This window comes from Mauremys mutica, chromosome 1 (genome assembly GCF_020497125.1).
Source record: "Mauremys mutica isolate MM-2020 ecotype Southern chromosome 1, ASM2049712v1, whole genome shotgun sequence".
Taxonomy (NCBI): domain Eukaryota; kingdom Metazoa; phylum Chordata; order Testudines; family Geoemydidae; genus Mauremys; species Mauremys mutica.
In genome coordinates, this window is record NC_059072.1 from 105,014,311 (window position 1) to 105,027,007 (window position 12,697).

The 12,697-nt window shown below is 45.2% G+C and overlaps 1 protein-coding gene across 2 annotated transcripts in view; it reads left to right on the forward strand.

The window, feature by feature from the left end:
• Nucleotides 1-12,697, forward strand: part of TMEM178B (transmembrane protein 178B) — a 345,704-nt gene that overhangs the window by 98,902 nt on the left and 234,105 nt on the right. Inside the window, exon 3 of one of the 2 annotated variants that reach the window (XR_006573805.1) lies at nt 10,818-11,575. The exons of the other annotated variant lie outside the window; for it this stretch is intronic. The gene's annotated coding sequence lies outside the window, so the exon portion shown is untranslated. Of the gene's footprint in view, nt 1-10,817; nt 11,576-12,697 lie in introns of those variants that run through there. 2 annotated transcript variants of the gene reach the window in all.

The window sequence follows — 12,697 nt, forward strand, 5'->3', positions numbered from 1 at the left end:
AGACTAGAGATGGGGAAGTATTGTACCCTAATATAATTTTGTTTGGTAAGAAAATACCTTTTTAAAAGAACTAATCTGGTATGAAGGCATTTTATTTTTGCCCTTCACTTCTATGGCTGAGTCCTTTTGGTCTAAATGGCTGCATGTGCTACGCTCATTTATTTTTCCTTTTAAAATATTTTTATTCAGAGTGTGAGTGTGTACACCCTATATTATTATAAAACATTTCACTAAGCAAAATAATTCAGACATTAGAAGGACTCTGCCTTCTGAGCACTGTCACCCCAAGTGTACCTCTCTCTGGTTACTGAGCCCCAGCCAGGACTGCAGTCCTTGGGGCATTCAGGCAGACTTCAGCATCATATTGCTTAGGGCAGGAAGGGAAGAACTGCTCCTCAGGAAACCACCGAGAAAGGTATTTGAGTCTAAAAAGCTTACAAACAAACAAATTCCTGCCATATGTTCCTGGTTAATAAGATTTTTTTTCTTCATGAAAACAAAACAAACCCCCTGGTGATAGCAGGAACTGTAGGCAAATGCTACACGAAGCCCATACTGTTTGTAATCCAAAACACTGATGTGTGTCCCCTCCAGAGCTCATACTGTACCACATGTAGGCCTCCCAGATCAGAAGTGAGATAAAACATGCTTCCCTCTCTCCAAAGACCTTTGTTCTTGTCCTTCACAGGGCTCCACTGTCCTTCACACTAGACATATTTCTGTATTTTTAAACCTTCTAGTTCAACTTTTCTGTGCATCACAGGCCTGAATTTATACTTTGGAATAAACTTGGCTAAAAGGGGAAAATGTGTTGTCTGTTTTCCTCCAAGCCTTGGTGCTGCCACTAGCAGGGCTGGCTCCAGACCCTAGCGTGCCAAGCACGTGCTTGGGGCGGCATGCCGCGGGGGGCGCTCTGCCTGTCGCCGGGAGGGCGGCAGGCAGCTCCGGTGGACCTCCCGCAGGCGTGCCTGTGGATGCTCCACCGGAGCCGCGGGACCAGCGGACCCTCCGCAGGCACGTCTGCGGGAGGTCCACCGGAGCCGCAGGACCGGCGACCGCCAGTGCGCCCCCCGCGGCATGCCGCCGTGCTTGGGGTGGCGAAATTCCTAGAGCCGCCCCTGGCCACTAGGCCTTTGTTCCCTGCCACCTAGGCCTTTCCCATCAATGGTGATGGATGAACAGCTGTGTTTTGTGTTCTGGAACATGCGGCATGTGTTCCATCTGGGCATAAAGTGACCATGGAATTGCTATGGAAACTGATTTCCTTTCCCTGTGCATCTTGGATAGAAATAGTGTCACCAGACTGCTCTAGAGAGATTCAACTTACAAATAAGTAGCTGATGCTTCCCCAAAAATGTTTAGAATATCCTGTTTATTTGGAAACAATTATGGTACTGTGTCATCTCCTTTGTATGTTTCTTTGTATGTTCATGATCATTATTACTAAGGGCATTGGCATTGAGCATACAGCTTTTATGTGGCCAACCCTATTGTCAGGAGCAAAGGAACCATTATGCTTTGGCATGTTCACTGGAATGATAGCTGCCTCTTCTCCATAAACTCATAATGTGAGTGCATAATAATCATATATATAAAAATAATCATCATGGAAGCCATCTGCAAAAAAACTTATTGTGATGTCAGAAGGAGAAGACTTTGATGGTGGGCAGGGGGACAATCATCAGGGAAAGTGAAGAATTAATGGAAGATGGAGATCATATTTTTATTTACATAGCAGCTGCCATGTTAGGAACTTGAAACATTTTACAAGCATGAATGATCTAACCTAGTGGTTTTCAGCCTGTTGTCTGTGGACCCCTGAGGGTCAGCAGACTATGTCTAAGGAGTCTGCAAAAGGTTGTCGTTACCATAGAACAATGGTTTTCAGCAGGTTGTCCCTGGCCCCCAGGGGGCCTACAGACTATGTCTAAGATTTCCAAAGGGGTCTGCACCACCATTTGAAATTTTTTAGGGGTCCATAAATGGAAAAAAAGGTAAAAAAACACTGGTCTAACCCTCACGTTGCCTGTGTGTGGTGGCGGAGATGAATATTATCATTATTCCCCATTTTAGGCTCAGCAAATTACTTCAGCACTTGCTTAAGCCCCATTGAAGTCATGAGGGATCTGGATGGGATGTCCTTTTGGGGCTCATCTGTGATACTGATACAGTAGCTAGCAAGTATTACTAGAGAAAAGACATGGGGCTTCACTTCCCAATCCTCAGGAGCTAAACACATCTGCATCCATCCCAGGAGCAAGATGCCGAGGTTGGCACAGAGACTCAGGTTTTCTGCTTGACAATATATAGGTAACACCACTCTGCTTTTGGGCTGAGCTGATATTTGTAAAAGCAAGGGTAGATCTGTGTGGTTGTCCATTATATCCAACGATGCTGTCACAGCAGCACGTGTTCTCATGGGGCTGTATAGTTCGATCCCTGAGGAGCAAGATCATGAACACGCAACATCAGGAATACGCAGGCTCCCACTGAAGACTTGGCATGAAGGTTGGCCCCTTCTTTTTTCTTCTCATTCAGTTTTTCACATCTGTTTTCCTCAAAGTGTTAACAACCTTTTTGGATAGTTGCTCCCCATTCAGGTCTGTCCTTGGCTACATCTTTGAAGTTATTATTTATGCATGCTGCATAAGGGCAGATTCTGTTTAAGGGTGTCCTTCAAGTGTTTTTGCTGACTACCCCTCCTGCGCTTTCTGAGGTTCAGCTCACTACAGCAAGCTTTTTTGGGGGAGTCTATCATTACCCATTCTGAGAACATGACCTGTCCATCTAAGCTGAGCTTTGACGCTCATTGCATTGATGCTGGTTGTTCTTGCTTTTTCAAGGATGTTAAGGTTTGACACTTTGTCATGCCAGTAGACTTTCAGAACAGAGCTGAGACAGCGAATGTAACATTTTTCAAGTTGCTTAATGTGTCTGTGGTAAACTGTCCATGTTTCATATCCATATAAAAGGGATGCTATCAGTTTACTGTTTGATGATATGCTGGTTGCGTATCCTACGGCGAAGTCTTCTGAAAGCCTGTCTTGCCTTTCATAGTCTGTTTGATGTTTCCTGATCCGGCAAACCATCACTTGAGATGGCATTGCCACGTTATGTAAAGTGGTGAATGTTCTGTACCATCAATGATGATGTTTGGCTCAATGGTAATTGTTGATGGAACTGGTTGGAAGAGGACTTCACTTTTTTCCAGCCTGATGCTGAGTCCAAACTGTTCAGTTGCCTCTGAGAACCTATTTAGGATAAGCTGTAGGTCACTTTCACTTTGACTAAGTAGAGCACAATCATCTGCAAAAAGGGCTTCACATTTGAGTTTCTCAAGAACTTTTGTCTTTGTAGTAAGTCTTCGGAGATTGAAGAGTTTTCCATCAATTTCTGTACCTTATGATAAATGTGGTAAATATGTCATTATCATATCTGTATTAAGTGCTGACTGTAGAGAATTTTCACCCTACTTATTTTCTGAATAATAAGGAAAGCAGTGTGAACGCATAGCTGACTTAAACAATCAACATCCATCTTTCCTTGCTGCTGTCTTACTCTAGCCTTCCCATGACCCTTCCTGCCTGCTATCCATTCTTCACATCCTCCTTCCTTCCTACCGCCAGAAGAACATCTGCATTGTTTTAAAAATTGCTAACTTGGCTTCAAATTTATGGACAAAGTATGGAATCACCACACCAGTCAATGCCGGTTGTTGACTGACAACATGTTATTCCTGAATGCATATTGCTTATTAATATGGGATGAGACAGACCACTAAGAAGGTCAGTCATTTGGCAGCTGCCCATAGTCTTTCGAGTTCTGATGGTCTTGGAGTTCCATAATACTGTCTTCAGAGCAGGGTTTGAATAGTGTGCAATAAATAATGCCTAGGGTCACACATTGAACAATGAGGATAAAACCAAATATTGAATAGCTGCTCATTAAGTGAGCACCGTCCATGTGATGCATTGAAAGAGGCAGAGGTCTTGTAGAAAAAGTAGTATGTGATCATGTAATTAATGATGGTGTCATAAAGCATACATACAAAGGAGCTGGATGAAGGTTGCATGGGCAACCATAATTCTGGCATTTCCTAGCTCTTGAGTGCTTGACTTTTCAACCTCAATAATGTTCTTTTAACATAGTTGTTCTATGTGTAATATTTGTGAATACTCTGATTCTGTGAATCTCCTGGCTGGCTGGGCTTTTTCTTTCATATGTATCATAGAAGAAAGAAGGCACCTTTTCACTCTGATCCTTGAAAACAGATTTAGGGCATTTAGGGAGATCCCCAGAATTATAGCAGCATTGAAAGTGACCACCCCTCTCCCAAACCTTATCTGTAATATTCTGCATAGGAATATTAGAGGCTTTTTCCTATTGCAGTGTGGAGATGTTGACAGGTAAAGCATACCATCACTAATCATGTCAAATCATTCAGCCAGTCAAAATACAGCTTTATTAATATGCATGTGGTGCTCTCACTGTCTCTCTCACTTTCTCTCTTGGGGGGGGGGCGTTTTTCTATGTCTCTTGGCTAATCAAGAGTGATGTCTGGTGCATTTATAGGGTGAGAACACTGCAAAATACAAACAGGATGATCTGATGGGTCTTTTTCATCTCTGACTTCTATAATTTTTTATTTATATACCAATTTAATGGCTGGTTTATAGTGATTTATATCTCAGTTTATTTATACACCAGTCTGATGCCACGCCACATGCTGTTTGTGAAATGAAATCTGGCCAGTTAAATATTTCAAGGTGATTACATGCACACCGGTTTACCAATGAGAAGCAAATATTGCCTTGCTTCAGTACAGACAGACTTTATAGCAGAATATTTTGGAGGTGAGGCTCTTCTGATCCGCTCAGATAAAGGCATACACCAACCTTAATAAAACATCACAGCACTCAGTATGAGAGATGTGACTACAAACTAGGAATCAACTAACCTGACTTTGACCTGTTACAATCTGGAAGCTGAATCATGTAGGTGTTTTTAAAATCCTGATAGTCCTAGTCCAGGGGTGGGCAAACTTTTTGGCCTGAGGGCTGCATTGGGTTTTGGAAATTGTATGGAGGGCTGGTTAGGGGAGGGGTGTGTGCTCCCCCCCCTTTGCCACCCCTGGTTCTTGCCTCCTGACGGACAGCCCCCGCTCCCTGTCCCCTGACCACCCCCTGGAACCCCCATTCCTGACTGCCCCCCACTGCCCCATCCAACCCCCCCTCCTTCCTGACTGCCCTCCCGGACCCCTGCCTCCATTCAACCCCCCTGTTCCCTGCCCTCTGACCGTGCCGATCCCTATCCACACCCCCGCCCCCTGACCACCACCCCAAACTCCCCTGCCCTCTATCCAACCCCCATGCTCCCTGCCCCTTTACTGCGCTGCCTGGAGCACCGGTGGCTGGCGGCGCTACCGCCACGCACTGCGCAACACAGAGCACCAGGTCAGGCCGGGCTCTGCAGTGGCGCTGCCCCAGGAGCTCACCACCCAAAGCATTGTGCCGGTGGCGGAGCGAGCTGAGGCTGCAGGAGAGGGGGAACAGCGGGGGAGGAGCCAGGGGCTAGCCTCCCAGGCCAGGAGCTCAGGGGCCAGGCAGGAGGGTCCCGCGGGCCGGATGTGGCCCACGGGCCATAGTTTGCTCACCTCTGTACTAGACAATAGTTGCTATTGTAGTTGCTGCATTGACATAAAGATATTGTGAATTACTGCCTGGAGCTGATTCTCATGTACACTAACACACCTTTATACCAACTTGGCAGAATAAAGAAGTCTTAGATGCAATGCAATTTATGCCCATATTAAGGCCCCTTTACAATGTCAGAAGGATAAAAAGGGGCCTGAGTAGAAATGAGAATCGGATCCAATGTGTGCATGTGTGTGCCTGGGCATCTGTGCCAACATGGAGCCACAAGGATTTATTCTGTTTTTTATCATTGTGTTTTGCATTCCCCATGAAAATTCCTTATTGAGTTTTGAATTCCCAGTGGTCTGCCGTTTTGGTTAACACTGGAGCTAAAGTAAGAGGAAGGGTTTCATCTGTAGCAACACAAGAGAATTATTTCAGTGATGTTCAATTGTAGGACAGTGAAAGTGCTTTTCCCAATATAGATTGTTTTGTTCTGGGGACTGTACCAACAAAAGCCCTGTTTTGTGGGTATATAAGCTGTACTAGGAGGGTTTGCTGGCATAGCTACACCTGTATGGCTATACTGGCAAATCTTTTTTTAGCGTAGACTAGCCCTAAAACTCATATTAAAATTGAAGAAATAAGGTCTGTAGAAATGCTGGGTCAGATTCTGATCTCAGCTAATGAGACAGAGAGGAGCTCAGTGGATTTGCTCCATATAAACACCAGTGTAACTGGGAATCTAAATCCTTTTCTGTACATCTAATATAAAGCATGCTAGTATTATTGTTTTGGTAACCAGCGTGAAACTATTGTTGGTAATATTCCCAAGAAAGCTCCCACTGTTGCGTCTGGACTTTGTTTTTGCAAGAAACTGTTTGGGCAAAAGGCTGGTATTAATAGGGCATGTAGTGAAGATCCTGCTGGTGGCGAATACTATCTGACAAGACATAGGATCATATTAGGTCATCTAGTCCGTGCCCCTATCAGTGTAAGTTATTCCCTACACAATATACTCCAATGCTTTGTTCAGTTCACTTTTAAATGTTCCATGTGATGGCATTTCCACTGCTTCCAGTGAAAGACTTTTCACCACCTTAATAAACCTCATTTTCCAGAGGTCTTTCCTTATATCCAGCCTATCTTTTCCTTAATGCTATTACTCTTAGTTAACTTCCCTCATTTAACCCAAAACAGTTTCCCTCCCTTCTTGTGTTTTACAGCCTTTAAATACATATCGGGAAGTATTTGTTGTAACTTAGGGAATGGAGATGTAAAGAAATTGAAAACAGTAGTACAGGAGTCTGTTGGTGTTGGGGAAGGGAAGGAAAACAGGCATTGCAGGTACAGGATTTCTTTCTTTGGGTTCCTTGTCCCTACTGATGAGCCCTGATCATTTCACCGCTTAACTAGACCCCACCCTTCAAGCCTCAAATCACAGTTGAACATCATTCTGGCCTAGGCAAATGAGGGAGGATTATTGTCAGAGCCCATCCACATGACTCCTCAATTGACTGGGTGGGTCACAGCTGAGCTCCTCACCTCCAGTGGTGAGTGTGCCATTGATGTGGGAATAGGAAAGCAGGAACATAAATCAGCTGCAGGTCTCTCCCATGGGACTTCAGGGCTCATCCACTCAGCTCTCATCCGGCCAGCTCAGATATAGGTTATTCTTAATGGAAGTTGAGCATGTGTGTGCCTGGGCATCATGACAATTCTGACAGCTAATTAGAGTCTTTCCATCATTGATGTATACTAGAGTTGATTGATCTTTGCCATATATAGAAAAATCTCCACCATCTCTGTCTCGATCAGCCTCTGTCTCTGTCCAGTTTGCCCTTAGCTTCTGTTTATCTTTTGATATTTTTCAAAACTTAACTCTCACCTTGGGATCCTGAGGCGGGGAAATCAATGGGAGCAGATCGCTTACTGACACATAAGAGAGACTCCTCTGCCATACACAACTAAGGCTGTGAATAATTCAGTACGGTCCCAGTCTCCTTTTTCCTCCCTCATGGCTGGCCTTATTAAAATTGTATGGGAGAGCAGAAGGAGATGGCTGATTGGCCCTGTCATTTATCTGATCAAATCTGCAGCTCACGTATTAGCTCAATATCACCACGCCCCCACCCACCGCACACACTTTCATACTAAACAGGATCTTCCCTTTGGTGTCCATTCTGCTGCATGTTGTGATCAGACATCTGTGCACAACCAAACTTTACCTACACCTCTCATGTCAAATCATGTTGCCATGGAAACAGGATGTTATCCATCAAAACAAGGCACTGTATTGTCTTTTTGTCAATATGAGGAGAGTCAGTAATGACAGAATCCACGTTCATGGGGATCCTAATGTGTGTGGGAGGGGAGATAAGGCTGGGAACTAGGAGACTGATTCTGCTTTCACTTACACCAGTGTAAGTCAGGAATAAATCCACTGAAGTCAAAGTAGTTAGTCTGCTATAAATACAATGTGAAATCAGAATCTGGCTCCAGAAGATTTTAATGGAATTTTCAGGAAAAGAAATCAACTTTCTGAGGTTTTAGACATTTTGATTTTTAGACTCCAAAGAGGTAGACTGATTCTAGAATTGCGCAAGGGTCCTTTATTAATAATAATAGTAATTAACATGCATAGAGAAACTTCCATCAACGGATCACAAAGTACTGCACAACTATTACTCCATACAACACTCCTGTGAAATAGATATGGTGTAAGAAGTATTAATATAGCATAAGTATTATGCCCATTTTACAGAGAGAAAAACAAAGACCCAGATGTTAAGTGACTTGTCAAAGGTCGTACAGTAACTTGGTGGGAGAGCCAGGAATGGAACTCAGGTCTGTTGACTCGCAGTGCTAGGCAGTTCTTCCTTTAGTGTCATAGGGTAGGTCTACACTTACAGCGGCATGTAGCATACAGACACTGCACTCCTAGTTAGCATGGGTGTAAATAGCAGTTTAGGCAGTGAGACATTACCTAGGCAAGTAGAGTGTAGGGTGCCCTACATGCCTGAACCCTAGAGCATATACCCTCTATGTCTCTGTACATGCCCAAGCAGAACCTCCCAAGTCTACACCGCAGTTTTTAGCAGTGGAGTGTCCCGTTGACTCCCTGTTGCTGGGGCCTTTGCCTGTTGCACTGAAAGACTCCGGCAGCAGGAAAAGTCTCCAGCAGTAGGGAGGCAGCAGGGAAAGGCTGAGCCTTTCACTGCTGTGTTTAGCTACATGTACGTTACGTGCTGCCACAAGTGTAGGCAAGGTCATAGAGCGGGGTGACCAGCCTGAGAAGGAGCCAGAATTTACCAATGTACATTGCCAAAGAGCCACAGTAATACATCAGCAGCCCCCCATCAGCTTCACCCCCTCCCTCCCCGCACGCCTGATCAACTGTTTCATGGCGTGCAGGAGGCTTGGAGGGGGAGGGGGAGGAGCAAGGGCATAGCAGGCTCAGGGGAGGGGGCGGAAAGGGGTGGAGTGGGGGCAGAGCCAGGGGTTGAGCAGTGAGCACCCCCCGGCACATTGGAAAGTTGGTGCCTGTAGCTCCAGCCCCGGAGTCAGTGCCTATACAAGGAGCCTCATATTAACTTCCGAAGAGCCGCATGTGGCTCCGGAGCCACAGGTTGGCCACCCCTGGCATAGAAGCTATAGCATATATCCTAAAAAAGACCAGGGTATAACCCTATTGAGGTTAACAGGGTTATTTAAAGATAATTTTTAAAAAGTCAGTCAATTGCATGTGAATGATTACTGGTCACAGAATAGACTCCATTACATATATTACTGGTGATTTTTTTTTCTAGATAGAAGACCCAAGATTTTTAAAAATGGCTCACGATTTTTGATGCTCAAAAAGCCTGGTGCTCAGCACCTTCTTAAAAAACAGGCCCTGTAAGGAATCTCAAATTGGTACCCAAAATTAGTAATATTTTTTGGAGCTTGTCTCCATTAGATTGTGGATTAATATTAGGTGGCTTTTCTGCCATGTGTGAATCACACACTGAGTGTGTGTCCCTATTAATTGCCATGACAACTTCACTTATGCTCAGGGCAAGAATAACATAATTGAACTGAAAAGTACCTGCAAGTAATGTGCATTATTGTTTGACCTGAAAAGTAACCAGATTACTTCTTAGAATGTAGTGTGTGACTATAATCAGTTATTTTAACCAACCTGAAGGTAAGCTTGAAAAAGATATTGATGATGCCTCATGGGAAAATATGGAATTTTTTTTTTTTAAGAAACACTGTCCAGTATGATGTGGTCCAGATTCTTGGTCCTTGAGGGCACAGTACAGGGCAACTCAGCAGTCAACTTGTATAGGAGAATTCTAGGCTGGCATAGAGCCAGTCTGGCCCCCCCTGAAAAAGCCTAGTGGGAATATGAAAGGCATGCTGCGAATGGACCGGGTGGGGTGACAGGAGTGCCGCTGCAGTCTGGTGATTCCTGGCTGCTTGTGCAGCCCCTAGGGAGATGTTACCAGTAAGTGTAAGTTAGAGCAGTTCTCCATTTGCTGTAACTTATGCTTAGGGCTGACGTGGCCCTTGGCTTGTCATAGAGTGGTGGTGGATGGGGGAGGTCCTCCACTGAGCACAGCATGGCTGGACCTGAGCATCTGGCTCTACATATTAACTGTATTTTTTACCCTTTGTTCTTTATTACTAAGCGTTTTTGCAGGATCTTGTTTTCTGAAGTATTCATCCGCTCCTGTTCTTTACTCCCCATCCGAAGCCTTGGTTGTCTGTCTTCCACATCATCAGACTGTGATGTTACAGTGACTAGGATCCTGTCACATTCAGTGGATTGTGATTTCAGGGGGGAATAGATTAATTTTCAAGCAGCAGTAGTGAATTTTTAGGAAACAGACATTCTTTTTGTGCCAAAACTCTTCATAATAAAGAACAAGGGATGAGAATTTCAGAATATATTTGACATGGCAGTGGTATTGTTTCTCAGTAGAATGCTTCCAGAGTTTTCTAGGAGGCATAAGTGGCACTGGAAGGGGCTGAATTGACAACTCTGTTAATTGAAGCTCTTTGTTGACAGACCAGATAGCACAGACAGTGGCAGTGCAAGTGTCCTCACAATGCATAGATGGATTAGATGAGCTAATCCATCTCTTCTCCTCTAATTCCAATGGTTCTGTGATTAACGATCTCCCCTTTGCCTTCTGACAGCTGCATGAGATGGCATCTCCTGAGCAAAAGGAGAGGACAGAACTTCAGAGAGAATGTTTTCTCCATTTTACTGGGGAAGGGGTCAGAGGGCTCATGCAGTGATCTTTGTTTTTATCACTGCTACGGGGAGATCAAATGTTCCATCAGCAAGGGGTACAAGCAAAAAAAAAAGACCCTTTGTCATCTGTTTATTGGCTTCATGATGAGCTCTTGGCTGCCACTTCCTTACAGAGCATCAAAGTTGCTCCATCTTGGTGCTGTAGCAGACAATGGGAAGAAATGATATTTATAGTTCAAGAGGATCAGCAGTGTCACTGTGATCGAGAGGAAAGAAGATCAGAAGTTGGCCTGTTGGAAAGAGGGAGGGAAGGAGGGAGGATATACCAAGAATAAGGCATAGAGGAACCCTTCACATTTTCTGATGTTAATAAATGAGAGACACACAACTCCTGCCTTGGGCAATTGTCTGATGATCAAGCCAGCAACAACAGGGCTATTGCTACTCTACAGCCCCTTCAGTCCCTAATCCTGACACACATGAACAGTGAAAATGGGCTCCTGTGCAAGTGCGAGACCAACCCATGCAGTGGTAGTACAGGGAAGAGGCAGTGCCTTGCGCTGCAATCAAGTTCTCTCTGCTGGAGGCCGTGTAGGGTGGCACTGATGGGTTATGTGAGGGTAATGGCAATGAGGGCTTTCAAGAGTCGATACTCCGTTACTGTGGTGATGAGGGCTAATAAAGTATCTGCATAGATAGGCTGGGGAGAAGTAAGGAGGGATAATAGAGAATCCCAGGGAAATCTTTACAGTAGAATAAAAATGTGATGCCAAGATGCCCTTTTGTGTGTAATAAGATTTTCTCTGGAAGCAGACACTATAGACCACGAGGTTATTAAACAAGTCCCTGGTATCCTTGCCACCACTGAGTGAGACTGCAGCCTGAAGCCACCTCCTCTGTTTTCTGTTTGCACTGAAGTCTGAGGGTAGACTAGACTGGCCTGCGTTTGCCACCACTCACACATTGCTTTTCTGTAATTTACTTTTCAGCCTGTGTGTCTGTGTGTGTCAACCTCTTGGCATAGCCCAGATAAGCGACAGGAAAGGTTGAGCAAACAAAACGAGCCTTTCCCTGGATCAATAGAGATCAATCTCTTCATTTCATGTGGATGGCAAAACAAAAACTGCAATTAAAAGTACATTTGATGCCATTAGCTAGTGGACAGCCCCAAAAACCAGGGCACGTGGGCGAGGGGGGACACAACATCCTGGAGAACTCTTGCCGGAAGCCCATTCATGGCAACTCAGTGAGACTGAGGGTGCAGCCTTGTACACACAGTGTTCTTTTGGACTAGCACCTAGAAAGCACACACAGGCTACATGCATCTACGCTGCACACTGCTGGCGGCAGCATGTAGAGTACGTGTAGCTACATGCCACCGTAAAAAGCAGGCTGTGTCCATGCTACGCTGTCAGTTAAAGGCTCTGGCAGAGGGGGGGGGCAGTGGGGCCTGAGCCTTTCCCCGCTCCCCCCCCCCTGGCAGAGCCTTTCCCCTCTGCTGGAGTGTTTCCCTGCAGTGAGGAAAGGCTGGGTAGCGGGGAGCTGCCCAGACCTTTCCCTGCTGCCGCTCCCTTGCTAGAGACTTCCCCCCGGGGGACTCTTTTTATGCCCCGGAGAAATACTCCAGGAGGCAGGGGGACCATGACACAGCTAGAAAAAGCCGTGTAGACAGGGAGGTCTGGCTTGGGCGAGAACACAGCATGTAGCGTATGTATTCGCATAGATGCTTGAACCCTTTAGGCTTGTCTTTACTCTGCTTGCTTAAGCTGTGCCTCACTGGTAACACTGCATTTTATACCCGCGCTAGGTGTGCATGTATGCA